The sequence below is a fragment of the Geotrypetes seraphini genome, chromosome 7 (assembly GCF_902459505.1).
Source record: "Geotrypetes seraphini chromosome 7, aGeoSer1.1, whole genome shotgun sequence".
In the NCBI taxonomy this organism is placed as follows: Eukaryota; Metazoa; Chordata; class Amphibia; order Gymnophiona; family Dermophiidae; genus Geotrypetes; species Geotrypetes seraphini.
The window spans coordinates 121895739-121913322 of NC_047090.1; the positions used below are offsets into that span (position 1 = coordinate 121895739).

Consider the following 17584-nt stretch of genomic DNA (forward strand, 5'->3'; position numbering starts at 1 on the left):
GGCAACGAAGGCAGAGGGGCTGGAATCACTATGGGTCAAATTGCCGGGAAACAAGGGTGCAGGCATAAAACTGGGGCTGTACTATCGCCCACCTGGTACGCCGGAAGGAGTCGGACACGACTTGGAAGCTGAACTGAGACAAGAATGCAGGACTGGAAGTGTAACAGTGATGGGGGACTTCAACTACCCGGGGATTGACTGGAGTACGGGTCACTCCAACTGCGCTAGGGAAACAGGATTTGTAGAAGCTGTGAGGGACTGCTTCATGGAGCAACTAGTCAGGGAACCGACGCGAGGGAGTGCTACTCTTGACCTCATCCTAAACGGATTAGGGGGGCCTGCAAGAGGGGTAGAAGTGGGAGGACCACTAGGCAACAGTGACCACAATGCGATCAGATTCACATTAGAAAGGGGGACACCCACAGTAAGGAGGACCGCAACAACTGCGCTCAACTTCAGGAAAGGGAACTATGCTGCTATGAGGGAAATGGTGGGGAGGAAGCTCAGAAACATCCTTAGGATGGAGACTGTAGGAAGCGCCTGGACCCTATTCAGGGACACCCTGCAGGAAGCACAAAGAATGTACGTCCCCAGTTTCAGGAAAGGCGGCAAGAACAAGCGATCAAAGGACCCGGTTTGGATCTCAACAAAAGCAAAGAGGGCAATAAATGACAAAAAAGTATCCTTCCGGAGATGGAAAAAGGACCCAACGGAGGAAAATCACCAGGCGCACAGGAAATGCCAAAAGGAATGCCACCGGGAGGTTAGAAAAGCAAAAGGAACTACGAAGAGGGGCTGGCCAGGGAGGCAAAGAACTTCAAGGCATTCTTCAGTTACGTAAAGGGGAAGCGACCAGCGAGAGAGGAGGTAGGGCCGTTGGACGATGGGGATAGGAAGGGAGTGATTAAGGAGGATAAAGAGGTAGCTGAGAGGTTAAACACATTCTTCTCGTCGGTTTTCACGAGAGAAGACACATCTAACATACCGGATTCAGAGGAGCTCATAAGTGGGGAACAGGCTGAAAAATTGGAACACATAGAGGTAAGTAAGGAGGATGTCCTCAAACAGATAGACAGGTTAAAATGCGGCAAATCACCGGGCCCAGACGGGATCCACCCAAGGGTTCTGAAGGAACTAAGACAAGAAATAGCGGGCACAATCCAGCATGTTTGCAACCTATCCTTGAAAACTGGAGAGGTACCAGAGGACTGGAAACTGGCGAATGTCACACCTATCTTCAAGAAGGGATCGAAGGGTGACCCCGGGAACTACAGGCCGGTGAGCCCGACTTCAATTATAGGGAAGATGGTGGAAGCTATGATCAAGGATGGTATTTGTGAGCACATCGAGAAAAATGGCCTACTGAGAACAAGCCAGCACGGATTCTGTAAGGGAAGGTCATGCTTAACGAACCTTTTGTACTTCTTTGAGGGAATAAGCAGTCGGGTGGACAATGGGGAACCCATAGACATCATTTACCTCGATTTTCAAAAGGCTTTCGACAAGGTGCCACATGAAAGGCTGCTTAGGAAGCTGTGGAACCACGGGGTGGGAGGGGATGTGCACAGATGGATCGAGCACTGGTTGTTGGGTAGACTGCAGAGGGTTGGAGTAAAGGGACAATATTCTGACTGGCGGGGAGTCACGAGCGGTGTGCCACAGGGATTGATGCTGGGGCCGTTACTCTTCAACATATTTATCAATGACCTGGAAAAGGAGGCAAAGTGCGAGGTTATAAAATTTGCAGACGATACCAAACTGTGCGGCAGAGTTAGATCCAGGGAGGAGTGTGAGGACCTGCAAAGGGATCTGGACAAGCTGGAAGACTGGGCAAACAAATGGCAAATGCGCTTTAACGTGGAAAAATGCAAGGTCATGCATATAGGGAAAAAGAACCCGTTGTTCAACTACAAATTGGGGGGGGGGGCAATTGCTGGGAGACAGCAGTCTAGAGAGAGACTTGGGTGTGCTGGTGGATGCATCACTGAAGCCATCTGCGCAGTGTGCAGCAGCCTCGAAAAAAGCCAACAGGATGCTGGGCATCATAAAGAGGGGCATAACAACCATGACGCGGGAAGTCATCATGCCATTGTATCGAGCGATGGTGCGTCCGCATCTGGAATACTGCGTTCAATATTCGTCGCCGTACCTCAAGAAGGACATGGCAGTACTTGAGAGAGTCCAAAGGAGAGCAACGAAACTGGTAAGAGGGCTGGAACACTGCCCATACGCCGAGAGGTTGGATAGGCTGGGGCTCTTCTCTCTGGAAAAAAGGAGGCTCAGGGGAGATATGATAAGAGATCTTCAGGATCATGAGGGGCATAGAGAGGGTGGATAGGGACAGATTCTTCAGGCTGAAGGGGACAACAGGTACGAGGGGGCATTCGGAGAAACTGAAGGGAGATAGGTTCAAAACAAATGCAAGGAAGTTTTTTTTCACACAAAGGGTCGTGGACACCTGGAATGCGCTACCGGAAGTGATCAGGCAGAGTACGGTACAGGGATTCAAACAGGGATTGGACGGATTCCTGAGGGATAAAGGGATCGTGGGATACTGAGAGAGGTGCTGGGATGTAACACAGGTATAGAAAGCTAACCAGGTAATAAGTATAGAAACCCAACCAGGTCGTGCATGTGCAAGACCGGAGGGTTAGGACTTCGATGGGAAGATAGGACTCAATGGGAAACCAAGGTGGCAAGGGGGCCCCTTCTGGTGATTCAGACAGGTCGTGACCTGTTTGGGCCGCCGCGGGAGCAGACTGCTGGGCAGGATGAACCTATGGTCTGACCCGGCGGAGGCACTGCTTATGTTCTTATGTTCTTATGACAGGCAATCATTTCCTGTCCCTACCTATCGCGCAAAACAAAAAGCCTCCCTTCATCCTTCCCCCGGGTCGGCTGCTATCTTACCGCCCTGCTGCTGCTACTGCTAAAGCCGACAGAAGTCTTCTTTCCAACGTCAGAGGATGTTCTGGGCCAGCCAATTGCTGCCTGGCTGTCCCAGAATGTCCTCTCCAACGTCAGAATTGACGTCGGAAAGAAAACTTCCTGTCGGCTTTAGCAGTAGCAGCAGCAGGGCGGGAAGGAGGTAGGCAGGCAATCAGACTGGCTTTGGCCAGGGAGGGAGGGAGAGAGGTAGGTAGGCAGGCAGGCTGGCTTCGGGGGTGGGGATGGGACAAAGTGTGGACGGCAGTGAAAGGGACATAGGAAGGAGGCACTGGGGGCACTAAAGACAGGAAGGGGCACTAAGGACATGGGAAGGAGGCACTGGGGGCACTAAAGACAGGAAGGGGCACTAAGGACATGGGAAGGAGGCACTGGGGGCACTAAAGACATGGGAAGGAGGCACTGGGGGCACTAAAGACATGGGAAGGGGCACTAAGGACATGGGAAGGAGGCATTGGGGGCACTAAAGACATGGGAAGGAGGCACTGGGGGCACTAAAGACAGGAAGGGCACTAAGGACATGGAAAGGAGGCACTGGGGGCACTAAAGACATGGGAAGGAGGCACTGGGGGCACTAAAGACATGGAAAGGAGGCACTGGGGGCACTAAAGACATGGGAAGGAGGCACTGGGGGCACTAAAGACATGGGAAGGAGGCACTGGGGGCACTAAAGACATGGGAAGGAGGCACTGGGGGCACTAAAGACATGGAAAGTTGGCACTGGGGGCACTAAAGACATAGGAAGGGGCACTAAGGACTTGGGAAGGAGGCATTGGGGGCACTAAAGACATGGGAAGGAAGCACTGGGGGCACTAAAGACAGGAAGGGCACTAAGGACATGGGAAGGAGGCACTGGGGGCACTAAAGACAGGAAGGGCACTAAGGACATGGGAAGGAGGCACTGGGGGCAATAAAGACATGGGAAGGAGGCACCGGGGACACTAAGGACATAGGAAGGAAAAAGGGAGGGAATAGAAAGGGACAATTATTGGGCCTGAGTGCAGAAAGAAAGAAATGATACACAGACAGAAGGAAACGCAACCAGAGACTCATGAAATCACCAGACAGCAATGGTAGGAAAAATGATTTTATTTTCAATTTAGTGATCAAAACGTGTCAGTTTTGAGAATTTATATCTGCTGCCTATATTTTGCACTATATTTGTCTATTTTTCTATAGTTACTGAGGTAACCGAGCTCGCGGAGATGGGGCGGAAACGGGGTTTTTAAATTTTAGTCCTAGTAGTTTGCCGGTCCACAAAATAATTCTTATATTTCTGCCGGTCCACGGGTGTAAAAAGGTTGAAAACCACTGCCCTAATGCAACTGTGGTGCTGTAATCAGTTTGTTCATAAATAGTTGCATATTGTATGATTATAGTTGAACAAGCTATTTTTCCATACATTAATTTGGATTCTCCAATACAGAATGACACAGGGACAAATTTTTCCCCGTCCCCACAGGAACTCATTTTCCCGTCCCGTCCCCGTGAGTTCTTTTTCTGTCCCTGCCCCATTCCCACAAGCTCCGTCCTCATCTGCACAAGCCTCAAACACTTTAAAGTCATAAGTGTTTGAGGCATGTGCGTTTAAGGCATAGCCTACAGGAATGGAGCAGCGACAAGGACAGCGACAAAACTCGTGGGGACGGGATGGGGAAATTGAGTTCCATGTCATTCTCTAGTCTCCAATTTGACACCTTAAAATTAGTGCTACAGGGATGTGGGTATTAGAAATTTAATTCTGGCCCCAAATCTTCCTTCTGAATTGGGATAGCCTGGCAGCTCCGCAGAACTAGGGACTAGACCCAATTCAACTCTTCTGAATTAAATGTACTTTATAACCTAATCAATTTTAGATTTTATCATGGTGAACATTGGCAAACAGAAAGCATCTTCCTACAATTGCAGAAACAGGTATTAACAGCTACCATTTCCAGCCAAGGCTGTCTGCTGACCATTCGCAAGCAGCCTGTTAATTATGATTCAGAAGCACAGGGAACATAAGGAGTCCTCCTTTCATTCTCCCTTTCCCCACCCCCTTCTGTCCCTGGGACACTGAACTCATAAATTAAAAAGACACAGAAAAAGAGAGTGACTCAAACCAGTAGAGAACACCCAGAAGAATAGGAGCGGGTACATCCACCCACAAGCCATCTGATCAATAACTTCAAACACTGAAACTTCCACTTCAAGTGTAGCACTGAGAAGACAATATCAAACTGCTCTGAAAAGCAAGGGGGAATCAAGTCTAGCACTGAGGTTATGAAAGGAAAATACATTTCTCCAGAAATTTTAAACAGAGTATATGCATTTGTGTTTAAATCAAGGCCAGCCCAACTACTAGGAAAGATTAGGCAGTTGCCTAGGGCAGTGTTTCTCAACTCACTCCTGGAGTACCCTCTTGCCAGTCAGGTTTTCAGGATATCCACAATGAATAGGCATAAACGTGATTTGCAAACACTGCCTCCATTACATGCAAATTTCTTTCATGCCTATTCATTGTGGATATCCTGAAAACCTGACTGGCAAAGAGGTACTCCAGGACAGACTTGTTAAACACTGGCCTAGGGAAGCACCTTCTTAAAGACAGCAACGAGCAGCTGTAGTCAAAGCAAAACAATAAGTCCTTCAGTGCCCACTTTAACCCGCATTTTTATAGGATGTTTGTGCGATGATCATGATTGCTGAGCTTAATTAACAATCTTGGAAGGGGGCCTGAAAAGTTAGGGAGTGTAAAGCTCAAGGTTTACTTAGACCTAGAGCAGGGGTTCTCAATCCAGTCGGGTCTTCAGGATACTCAATTCGTCACCATCCCCGTCCCCACGTCATTCTTTAAGCAGAGAGGGAAGAATCGGAGTATGAATGGGCACAGCCACTGACCCTCAAGCCTTGCATTGAAGAATGCTGGCGTAGAAGGACTGAAGTGTACGCAGGTAGGGTTAGTCCCAGTTAGGGCGCTGGTCTTTGACCAGAGGGCTGCCGCGTGTGCAGTCTACTGGGCACGATGGATCCCGGGTCTGACCCAGCAGTGGCAATTCTTATGTTCTTAAGTAGAGATTGACACAAAAGAATGACAGTCTCTGGTATCCAGAGCAGATATTGTGATGTCATAATGCCTCATTCCACCAATGCCTAAGAGCCAATCACATCAGTGATGTCACAATGGCTTCATTATCCTATACTTGGCTCACATAAGATTCAGAGTATGAATGGGCGCAGCCACTGACCCTCGAGCCTTGCATTGAGGAATGCTGGTGAGAAGGAATGAGATTGAGATAGACAGTCTCTGGTATCCAGAGCAGATATTATGATGTCATAATGCCTCATTCCACCAATGCCTAAGAGCCAACCTCATCAGTGATGTCACAATGGCTTCATTATCCTATACTTGGCTCACATAAGAATCAGAGTATGAATGGGCACAGCCACTGACCCTCAAGCCTTGCATTGAAAAATGCTGGTGAAGAAGGACTGAGGTGAAGATAGACACTAAAGCAGTGTATTGCACACTAGTGTGCCTCCTGAGATTTCAGGTGTGCCATGACACACTGGGGAGGAGGAGAGAGCGCCAGCTGACTGCCTACAGGATATGCCTTTCGCAGCGAGAGGCATTTCCTGTAGGCAATCAGCCAACGCCAGCACCTCTCCTTCTCTCCACACCTCTTCCCTGCTGGCACCCCCCACTGGTGGCTCAGGGCCCGTCTGGAGGACCTTCGCGCATGCATGGACATCGACATGATGACATCACACATGCATGGTAACATCATCACGGCGACATCCGCGCACTTCTGGATGCCTTGAGCTGTGGCCACTACATCTAGTGTGCCGCTGCTTGACAAAATTTGGGGGACACTGCACTAAAGAATGACACAGGATGGTTTCCCACGGTTATCCGTGGAGACGGGGATGGTGACAAATTCTGTCACCATGCCATTCTCTACACAATGAATATGCATGAAATAGGATTTGCCCAAAAATGGAGGCAGCAAAATCAAATTTCTCATATGCATACTCATTGTGGGTATCCTGAAAACCAGACTGGCTTGGTGTATCCCAAGGACTAGATTGAGAACCCCTGACCTACAGAAACCACCAGCCTTACCCTGGCTGTGGTTTAAACCAGTGTTTCCCCAAGTTGGTACAGAAGTACACCCCCCACCCTTGTCAATCAGGTTTTCAGGATATCTACAATAAGTATGCTTGATTTGGATCCACTGCCTCCACTGTATGAAAATCTCTTTCATGTAGATTCATTGTGGATATCTTGAAAACCTGACTGGCCAGGGAGTACTCTAGGACTGACCGGTTTAAACAAACACTGGAAAGGAAAGAGAAAAGGAGTACAGTGAGAGCCTAGCAAGAGTTGGAAAAGGATGAAAAGTGAGTGACTGACTGGCATAGATTAGGAAATGTAAACCTGCGGGGGTCAATGCTCACAGCCAGGCACAGAGGAGCATAACACAGAGCCCATAACATAGCAAAGCAAAACTTAAGGAAAAAAAAATCTTATGCAAATGATATGCACAGTTAGTTGACGCTAACAAACCAAAAAGCAAGAGAAGAATTGTGCCTGGCACATGTGCGCAAAGGGTTTGTGGGTAAGCACAGCTCTTGTGCATATGTCCACACAAGCCCAGAAGTGCAAGCACACATCAGCGCTGTTCTTCTGTGCTTTTAAATATGAACCTTTCAAAAACTGCACTTTAATTTTTTGAAATGCTCATGCTGTACAGTATTTAAAAAGGTGACAAAGTTTGCTTTCACTTTCGGTTTTCCTCAGACACACATGCTTGGGTTTTCTCACTAGCAGTGCTCAAACTTGCACAGGCTTCTTTCTACTTGCAAAAGAAGACAAAAAACACAGGACAATGTGAAAAACTAACAAGAAATCTCCTTGAAAACTTTCTAGGCTGCTTTTGAGCTGGCGGTAAATTTTCAGCATTATGGGCCATCATTTCCTTCCTTCCTTGGGAAGGTATACCAACTGACCTCATTAGCATCCATTTAAATGCATTTCAATAAAATTTGCAACAATGTTTTTAGCGCCCAAGTTAACATCCGCGTGCGAGCACTTTGCACACAATAAGGTGTGTGAAATCAGGCTCTGTTTTTAAAGCTGGCTTTAGTTTGAGCATCAGCCCCTGAGATCAGCTGCATGTGTGGTATGAAAAGAAAAGCGATCGAAACTGACAGCTGTTAAGGAGGAGGGAAAGACAGAGGTTATGTGCCAATTAGGAGGGAGGGAAATAGCTCTGACAGTAGTTGGAAAGCATTGTGAGCGGCTGATGCCAGTTCAGAGAAAATGAGAAAAAATGACATATCAGCAGAGAACAGTCTTTTCCTAACGGGTTTCTTTTTCTGATGTAATACTTTTAACTGGCCCAACATGACAATTATACAAGGATGTCACAAGGCATGATAAAATATGGGGAATCATGTGTACATCCATCCCTATATAGGTCCCATTTCCTTTAGGAACAGCACAGCACCTTAGTATCCAAAATGCATGGATCTTTCTAGTCTAGTCCCCTTTTCTTTTAATCTTCATGTTTCTTCCTCTACTATCCTCTGTGAGTATTAATTAGTAGCAACCACTAAGGAAGGAGACTGTTGCCAGTTGAAGCAGGAGAAACACAGATCAATACCATCCCACGCCAACTAAAAAGCTGAGGGGGGATGACTGCGAAAGTGAAACTATATGAAAATGGACTAGCTCTGCTAACGTGGTTATCACCGGTTGGAGAAACATTTTTAAACCAGAAAACAAAGGATTTCAAGAAGAAAATCGATAATAAATAGGGGAAGCCATATCTGTTGAAATCTTTTTTTTTTTTTTTTTTATGGTGGGGAACAACCAGTAGTGAAGAGACCTATATCAGAAAAAGAAGATGGAGAGAAAAAGAGAAACTATAAAGAATAAAAAGATGAACAGGGGACGAAATGAAGATCACATCCTTGTGTCCCAAGAGAAATAGAGAGTGGGGTTAGAAAGGGACTCCCAGGACTTTGGTTCGGGCTAATGGAAAGTGAAATAGAGCACTGTGGAATGACAGGTTGCTAGGAAATAAAGAGCTGATCAAACGGGAGCGAGCAGAAAGTGCGCAGAGCCTAACTTTCCAAACCCGCGTTTTGTTTAAAGTTGCCCGCGCGCACAGATTTCACGGGTTTCTATAGCTACTGCGCGCGATCCTGTCCCTGTCAGCTCCCAAGCCAACAATGCGAGCGGCCGACGCCGAGCACATCCCGGCCCGGGAGACGCGAGGGAGGAGGAGGAGGAGCAACAGCGGCTCCCCGGGCCAGGGCTGCCCGAGCCAGGCCGCTGCCCCTTTAAATCGCTCGCTTCACACCCGGCCTCCGCCTCGTGAGCGGGAGGGGAGGAACCCCCCGGGAAAAGCCGCAGGCCGGAGCGCCGACGAATGCCGATGCGCCACCTTGCAAGCGCGTTCCTGGGCGGCCGCAATGTGCGGCGGCTCGTCCGGGCGCCCGGCGGCGGCTCACTCACCTGCGGCCCGGGGGCTCGGCTCAGCTCGGGGACGGTGCGGATCCCAGGTGTCCCGCAGGCGCCATCTTTCCGGCTTGCTGCTCTCGAAGTCGATTTGCATCAAAAAAAAAAAAAAAAAAACACCACCCAACAACACAGAGGAGGGAAGCGAGCTCCGAGAGCAGCTGCTGTCTGCGGGGAGGGGGCGGAGTGAGGGGAGGAGGAGGTTGCTCCTTTCCCTGCCGCCGCAGCCGACCAGAGTGTCCCACACGGGCGCACGGCGGGGGAGGGCGAGATCGGTCCCTCTGACCCCCCTTCTAGATGATCACGAACACTCTCCCCACAACTTTCCTGCTGTCCTATCCGGTCGTGAGAAAAGCCACGGTGCTCCCACCCCAGCTGAATAAGAAACCAATCCACGTGGGTCCTCACACAAATCCCAGGGAGGGCAACCCCCGCCCCCCTTTCACAGCTACACAGCAGGCACCAGGACAGCTGGTGAGGTCGAAGAAGGGGGGGGGGGGGGGCAATAAATAAATCGGGAACTGACCTGCTCAGTTAGTCAATATGATCTCATAATGAACAGCCCGTTCCAGAAAGCAGGATGACAGATGGGCAAGCCCATTTCCTAGATTTGGAGAAGTCTGGATGACTGGTTCAGTCTCTTCCACTGCCATGGAGTGTACTTTCCTCCACTATAGTCCATAGCCCTTACTTTGGGTTTGCAGTCTCCTCATATGATTTGCTCTGACAGATAGTCTGAAACTTGAAACTGACAATCAATCATTTAAAAGTCTTCAGAGACCCATCCATTAGATAGAGACTAGAGAGCACCCAGAATGAGTGCTCCTCCCCCGTTTTATCAGCTCCTTGGGTCCGATAAGTTCTGGTTCTCTTCACCCATGCAGATGCCTTGATATTTCCTGGCATGCTATTTGGGAGGGAGAAAGATGAAATTTCTTAATGGCACCTTATGGGCTAGTCCTAGAATGTGATTTTGGATGCAGAGATGCTGGGATCTGAATTGTTTTAATTGACTTGTCTGTTCCAGCTCACAAAGGTCATACAAAATTTAAGGCATGCAATCTTCCACAAACCTGAGATATCTATCATGGCATGAAGAAATTATAAGAACAATAAAAAAAGAACCATTGTGCCTCTCCAACAGTGGCTAATCCAGGTTACAAATTGCATTGCTTTGTTTATAGGTCTTATAATGAGGGAGATTAGATTATGCCATTGATGCAAAATATTGCTGTAAAAAGGACCAGTGGCACAAACACCCCCCCCCCCAACTGTCACCCCACTTTTAAAAAGCAGAACACCAGTTACCCATCCAATATCATATGATGTGTAAAATACTTATGTTAGTCCACAATATTCGTCTCCCCCTTTCCCATTTCTTTATTACTTTCTCCTGGGGTCTGCTGCACCTTCTTTACCCCTCTATCCAAGGTTACCTTAACAGAGTCTCCTATATAACTTAATCTTGAGTTATACAAGTCTTGCGGAGTTAGTTTGTCTTCAAGACATCCTTGAAGACAAACTAACTCCGCAAGACTCATCCCAATTCTCTGTAGCAAATCAATTCCTCTGGAAATGGCCAGATAACTTCTTTTGTAATCCGCCTTGAACCGCAAGGTATTGGCGGAATAGAAATCACTAACATAATGTAATGTTCTTTCCCCATAGTTCCATTCCTTTTTCTCTGATATTGTTTCTAATATGTAAACCGCTCTGTTTTGCCAGTTAGCCAAGGTGATATATCTAGTTTAAATAAATGAAAACAGGGCTACCGCTCTTGTCATTTAATTCCCTGTTCTACTTCATATACTCTTAATTTGTTCCAATAAAACTTAGACATCCCATCATTCTATCAAGTCTTTCTGGACACATTCCTGGACTTTGTGGTTGTTTGTTAGGCCCTAAACCAGTAGTCTTCAATAAGCAGCTCCTTCTGTGTTGTTGCCCTCAAAATACTGTCCCTGGCAGACATCCTCCCACCTATGGCTCCATCTGCATGGTGTCCTCTGAACCTGCCTCAAGTGCTGCCACACCAAAGGCACGCTGCTTCTCTTGCAACCCAAAACCTCTCTCTATAGCATCCCACCTCCTCTGACAGAACTTCGTTTCTGGGTGGAATGCTATGTAAAGAGTTCTTGGACGCTGAGAGAAACAGCGTGCTTTTGGTGTGGCAGCTCTTGAGGGGGAGGAAAAGAATTTTTGCAAACTTCGGGAAAGGCATAATGAGATGTGAACAATATTTTGTCAGTTCTTGCCTTTGAGGATCTTAGAATCATTTATCCAAGGCTGGGAATATTTGTAAAGAATAGTGGCTGAACTCAAAGCTGTACACTTTTTAAGAATTGCACATGAAATTAGATGCAACAATGCACTGAAAAAAAGCCTCCAGATAAACCCAAAAGTAATGCGACAGGCTTGGTTATCAATCATTAAATTGAGAAATAGCTCCTTCCCATGAGGCTCTCTTATTGATACCGGCGATACATTATGGGACTCATTTTCAAAAAGAAAAATATCCAAAAAGTGGCATAAAGGGGGATAGGGAAGTTTTTCTTGCCAAAGCCATCTAATTCACTATTTTCAAAACAAATATCTATGCTGTTCATTTGAAGTTTATCCAAATGCATTAGAGGCATGCTGTGGGCGGGACTAGGACAGGCTTATGAGCTGGACATTTTTCTGCCATAAACATTTATGAAAACATCCATGGCACAATTTAATCTTCTAGAGCTAAACCTGTTTTAACAATAAATAAGTGCCAAAAGGTGCTCAAATTGAACAGATGGCCACTGGAGGGATATATGTAACCCTCCCCCCCCCCCACATACACACCCTCAGTGGTCACTTACCCCTCTCACCCCACAAAGATATCAATGAAACAGTACATACCTGCCTATATGACAGCTTCAGATGTTATGGCCAGTCCTATTAGAGCAGCAAACACGTTCCTGAAGTAGCCTAGTGGATGGTGTTATGAGCCATAGAGAAAGAGAGGTAGGGTTACCAGATTTTTGGGAATGAAAATCCAGACCCATGGCCTCACCCACCAGTCCTGCCCCATTCTGTCCGAGTCACACCCCATTCCATCCCAGCCCGCCCCATCATGGTCGCTTGTCGGGAGGGCATCTGGGCATGCATGTGACATCACCATGTTGCATCTGCACAGGCGCAGATGCCATCCCGACAATGCTGCTAGCTGGAAGCGTTTCAAAACCCAAAGTGCCGGGTTTTGAAAAGCCGTCCGGGGAAATCCAGACATCTGGTAACCCTAGAGATAAGCCCATATCCCACTCCAACTACTGTATTTCCCCAAAAATAAGACCTATCCCGAAAATAAGCCCTAGCATGATTTTTAAAGGTGTTCCCAATATAAGCCCTAGTTAGATAGAACCTCAAAGCCTCTTCCAAATGTCCCCGACACCATCCCTGACACTAGTGTTGCCTGATTCGCTGGCGGCAGCGCTTTCTCCCCGCCTCCCATGTGCAGCATCTTTTCTCCCCTCGCTCATCCCCTTGTGTGGCATCTTCCTGTCCCTCCCTTGCATCCCCCTGTGCAGGGGAGCCCCACCAGCCCTCTCACCCATTCCCTTGTGCAGCATTTTTCTGTCCCTGTCTCCCGCCCCCCTGTGCAGTGGAGCCCTGCCAACTCTCCCACCGTGAGACAAACATACCTCCACTGCAAACAGCATCGTCAGCAGCACTCTGAACAGGTCATCCCACTGCCTTCCCCACTGGAGCCTTCCCTCTGCCATATCACTGATGATGTCATCGGTGATGCAGGACAGAGAGGGCCCCACATAAGCCTTACAGTTTAAAGCAGTTTACAGGATAAAAACAAAGCAATAGAAAATTGTAAATAATAACATCAAGTATGACAAATTAAAACTTATAACAATGGAAAAGTAAGGATGGAAAAAGAATGGGAGAGTTTTCTCGATAATGGAGGAAAGGATGTTATTAAATTAGGATAATTTAATTTGAGCAGAGGAATGTTTTTATAGATTTTTGGTTGAGGAGCGGACTGAGGGATTGGGAATGGGGGATTAAGTGACTTTCCCAGGATCACAAGAAGCAGTGTGGGATTTGAATCCACAACCTCAGGGTGCTGAGGCTGTAGCTCTAACCACTGCACCAAATAAAGAGAAAATGGAAACTTGGAATACTCATCAGATTCCAAAAAGTAGATATATTTTTCATATTTCATTTCCAGAGATGAGCAGAAGCTCTCCCAAGCTCACTTGGTTAATAATTTTTTTCAAGTGCATCCCGAGTCAGAATTTCACCCTGTGTAATATGTTCCCTACACTCCTGCACCACAGCCACTGTAGACTGGATGAGGAGTGAGTTTTGCACCCTCTCTCCCTCGCACCTTATGTGGCTGCAACACCCACACAGCTCTCGGGATGGTCCTGATTTTTAAAATAGATTTTTCCTTCAGGAGCTTGTCTGAGCCTCTTTTGAATTTCACTGTTAGTCATCTTGATCACTATTGGCACAGATGCCATAGCTTAATTACACATTGTGTGAAAATAAAAAAAACCATTCTACAATTTGTTTTCATTTGTATACAGAGGCATAATGATATTCTCAGTTTTATTCAAATAATCTCTAGAGTCTATTACTTTTTTCTAGGGCTGTATATTGATTAAAATTTTTAATCGCATGATTAATGCATAGTGTCCTCTCACATTTCTTCCTGTATAGTGCAGACTTTAAGAATAAATGGGATACCCATGTGGGATCCCTATGAGGGTCAAGATAAGAAAATTGGGTCATTAGGGCATAGACAGGGGGTGGGTAAGCAGAGTGGGCAGACTTGATGGGCTGTAGCCCTTTTCTGACGTCATCTTCTATGTTTCTATGTTTCTATATACATAGGAGATGTAAATTCTCAAAACTGACACATTTAAATTCAGTTGTCCCATAGGAAGGCGGTATATCAAATCCCATTACCCCAATTACTAAATTACAAAATAAAATAATCTTACCTTTGTTGTCTGGTGATTTTATCTTTCTAATCATCTCATGCTGCATCTCTGGTTCTGCTTCTCTGCGCTCTGTCTTTTCACTCTCTTTTCTCCTCTTCCGGCCCTATATCCATCTTTCATCATCAACTTTTCTTCCTTCTTTTCAAATATGTCTAGTTTCCATCTCTTCTCTTCCCTGCCATTCATGAGCACCATGATCTCCCTTGCCTTCCTTTCCGTTCCCTTTCATGGGTACTCTCTCTTCCCTTCCCTCCCTCTCTCCACCACTCTGTGCTCCCAATTTCTCTCCTTCCCTCCTCTGTCACCATATCCCTTCTTGTTTTCCATCCTTATTTCCAGAATCTGTCCCTCTGAAATATTGCCCTCCCCCCTTCTGCACATCTTTCTCTCAGCAAATCTTCCTATAATCCTATCCTTTCCCGCCCTTCCCCATGGTTAGATATCCCCTCCCCCATGGCCGGATGTCTTCATCCCCCCCCCCCCGTGGTTGGGCATCTCTCTCCTTTCTCCCCCCCCCCCCACCATGGTCCTGTCCGGTGCAGGTCAGTTGGGTTGGTCTCTCTCCTCCCTCCCTCTCCCCATGGTCAGCTCTCTATCCTCCTTTCGTACCTCTCTCTAACCTTTCATAGCTGCTAGCAATGCTAACAATTAAAGCAGAGTCTCTCGTGGTCTCTTCAGTTGATGTAACTTCCTGTTCTGGTGTAGCAGGAACTGAAGCCACCTAGGAGGCCGGCAGCACTCTGCTTTGATCACTAGCACTGCTGGCAGCTATGAAAGCTTAGAGAGAGGGAGAGAAGAAGGAGAGAGAGCTGACCACGGAAGAAGGGAGGAGAGAGATCTGACCCAACCAAACCATGGGGGGAGGGAGGGAGGAAGGAGAGAGGGGGGATATATAATGTATCACATCATTTGGTAGGCAGAGGCAACTGCAGGTGGAGGCAAGTGGCAACAGTGGCAAGGCAGTTCACCAGAGAGGGCAGCGGCAGCAAGGGTGTCTCTCTGGGGGAACAGTGACGACAAGGGAACTGTTTTGGGGAGACAAAATGGCACAATTTAGAATGTGGGGTAGGGGGGAGAGAGCAATGTTAGATGGGTATAGGAAGAGGAGAGAAAGTTGCGTTCATTGTGTTAAAAGCTTTTAACGCAGTTAACCATTTAACATGTTAATCGTGTTATTAACTCATTAACACCCCCCCCCCCTCTTTTACTAAACTGCGATAGTGGTTATTAGCGCAGGGAGCCACGCTGAATGCTCCACGTTGCTCCTGACGCTCATAGAGTTCCTATGAACGTCAGGAGCAGCGTGGAGCATTCAACATGGCTCCCTGTGCTAATAACCGCTATCGCGGTTTAGTAAAAGGGGAACGGTAAATGTACAGCCCTACTTTTTTTCACATCCGCTGCACACTGAGCTGAACATTTCACAATGATTATTTCTTGGAAGGTGATTTCTAACTCACAACCCATCATTTTGTACCAGTAGTTGGGGATTAATTTTCCTCTATGTGCATTGCTTTGCTCTTGTCAAATTATATTTTATCTGCTATTTAGATGCTCACGTGTCCTAATCTCAAAATATCTTCCCACAAATCTTTGCAGTTCTCTGCCAATTTAATATCTTTGGATCATTTTGTATCATCCACAGACTTGATCATCTCACTTATCAATTCTATGTCAAGATCATTTATGTATATGTTAAAAAAACACAAGTCCCAGTACAGACCTTTGCAGCGCTCCAATACTGGCCCTTTCCATTTGGATAACTTTAGTCCTATTCTCTATTTCCTGTCTTCTAGCCAGTTTGCAATTCAAAATAAGCCATAGTTTCCTAATCAATAACTCTTTAATTTCCTAAGAAGTATCTCACGAAGGACTTTATCACCTTATGAAAATATACATACCACAGCCAGCTCACCATTTTCCACTTGTTTGTGTTAGATCTTAAATAAAAATCCTAATAATTGGGTAAAACAACCTATGCCGAATCAGTTCCATTAAGCCATGTCTATATGTATGGTTAATCATTTTGGATTTTTAAAATAGTTTCAACTATTTTGGCTACACAGACGGACATCAGGTTCTGCCTACCTCTTGGGTCACTTTTTGTGATTAGGAGCCCCTGTAGACTGGGTATATACATGAGATTTTTTTAAGTCATCTTATTGAATCACTCATCATTAAAACAGATATTGTTTGTATATTATAAGAGGGAAATTACAAAACAGCATTTTACATTAAGGAAAAGACCCGAGGCAGGCCTCACGGCCGAAACACATACGTGTCGGGTCTTGAGTGAATAAAAAGACTCAGCACCACAGGTCTCCCTCTTTGTTTTTCTGTATTGCGTAAAAGGCCACATTTGCAATAAGCTTTTAAATTTATAAAAACATATCTCTGTGTGTATCATTAATGGGAGAGAATTCCATATTATAGTATAGCTGCTATAAAAATAATTTTAATGAGCTACATTTGCTTTTCATAGAAACACAAGGAAACTGAAGTTAATTTGTATAAATCTGACAGGAAGAATAAGATCTAGATTTGACTTCCAGAATACCCCCTCCCCCCAAGCTCTTTCCTGTGTTACTAATGCCCTTATGTATCAAAGCAGCTGGTTCCTCCCTAGCACTATCTAACATCCTATTTAGGTGGTATGTGAGTTTGGCCACCTTTGCACCAGGCAGGCAGGTTACCTAGCAATAATTCTCATGTCTCTCTTCCACTCAGCTATCTATCTGCATAATAATTTAATTACTAATTACAATAGCCATCTAAATACTTCCCTTCTGGGCAACTTAACCCTGGAAACATATCCTGGTGCGAGAGGATATAGCGTCACCTGGAGAGCAGGTACTGACTACAGAAACATTTCCTTTTATCCCAAGAATATGCTCTCTTTTAAGCTGGAGATGGGACTTCTCTATTGCCTCCTGTACATACCTCTTTTACATACACACACCCCTAACAGGGAAGCACAAGTGCTGTAGGAAAGAGTCCTGACACCGGCCCTGCCTGTTTCCCTCACAGGTACAGGGAACAGTTATACTTTGAACCAACAGAAAATAGACTAAGGTTTTGAGTTATAGGAACACAAACAGGTTTTCTTTGGCTAGCACCTGCCACACCCCAAACACACGGTTAGCAG

At 46.3% G+C, this 17584-nt stretch overlaps 1 protein-coding gene across 1 annotated transcript in view; it reads right to left on the reverse strand.

Annotated features, from left to right (window-relative positions):
• BAHD1 (bromo adjacent homology domain containing 1) overlaps positions 1-9542 on the reverse strand; it is a 318594-nt gene extending 309052 nt beyond the window's left edge. The window contains exon 1 of the mRNA XM_033952034.1: positions 9449-9542. The gene's annotated coding sequence lies outside the window, so the exon portion shown is untranslated. The remainder of the gene's footprint in view (positions 1-9448) is intronic.
• Between the last annotated feature and the right edge of the window lie 8042 nt (positions 9543-17584).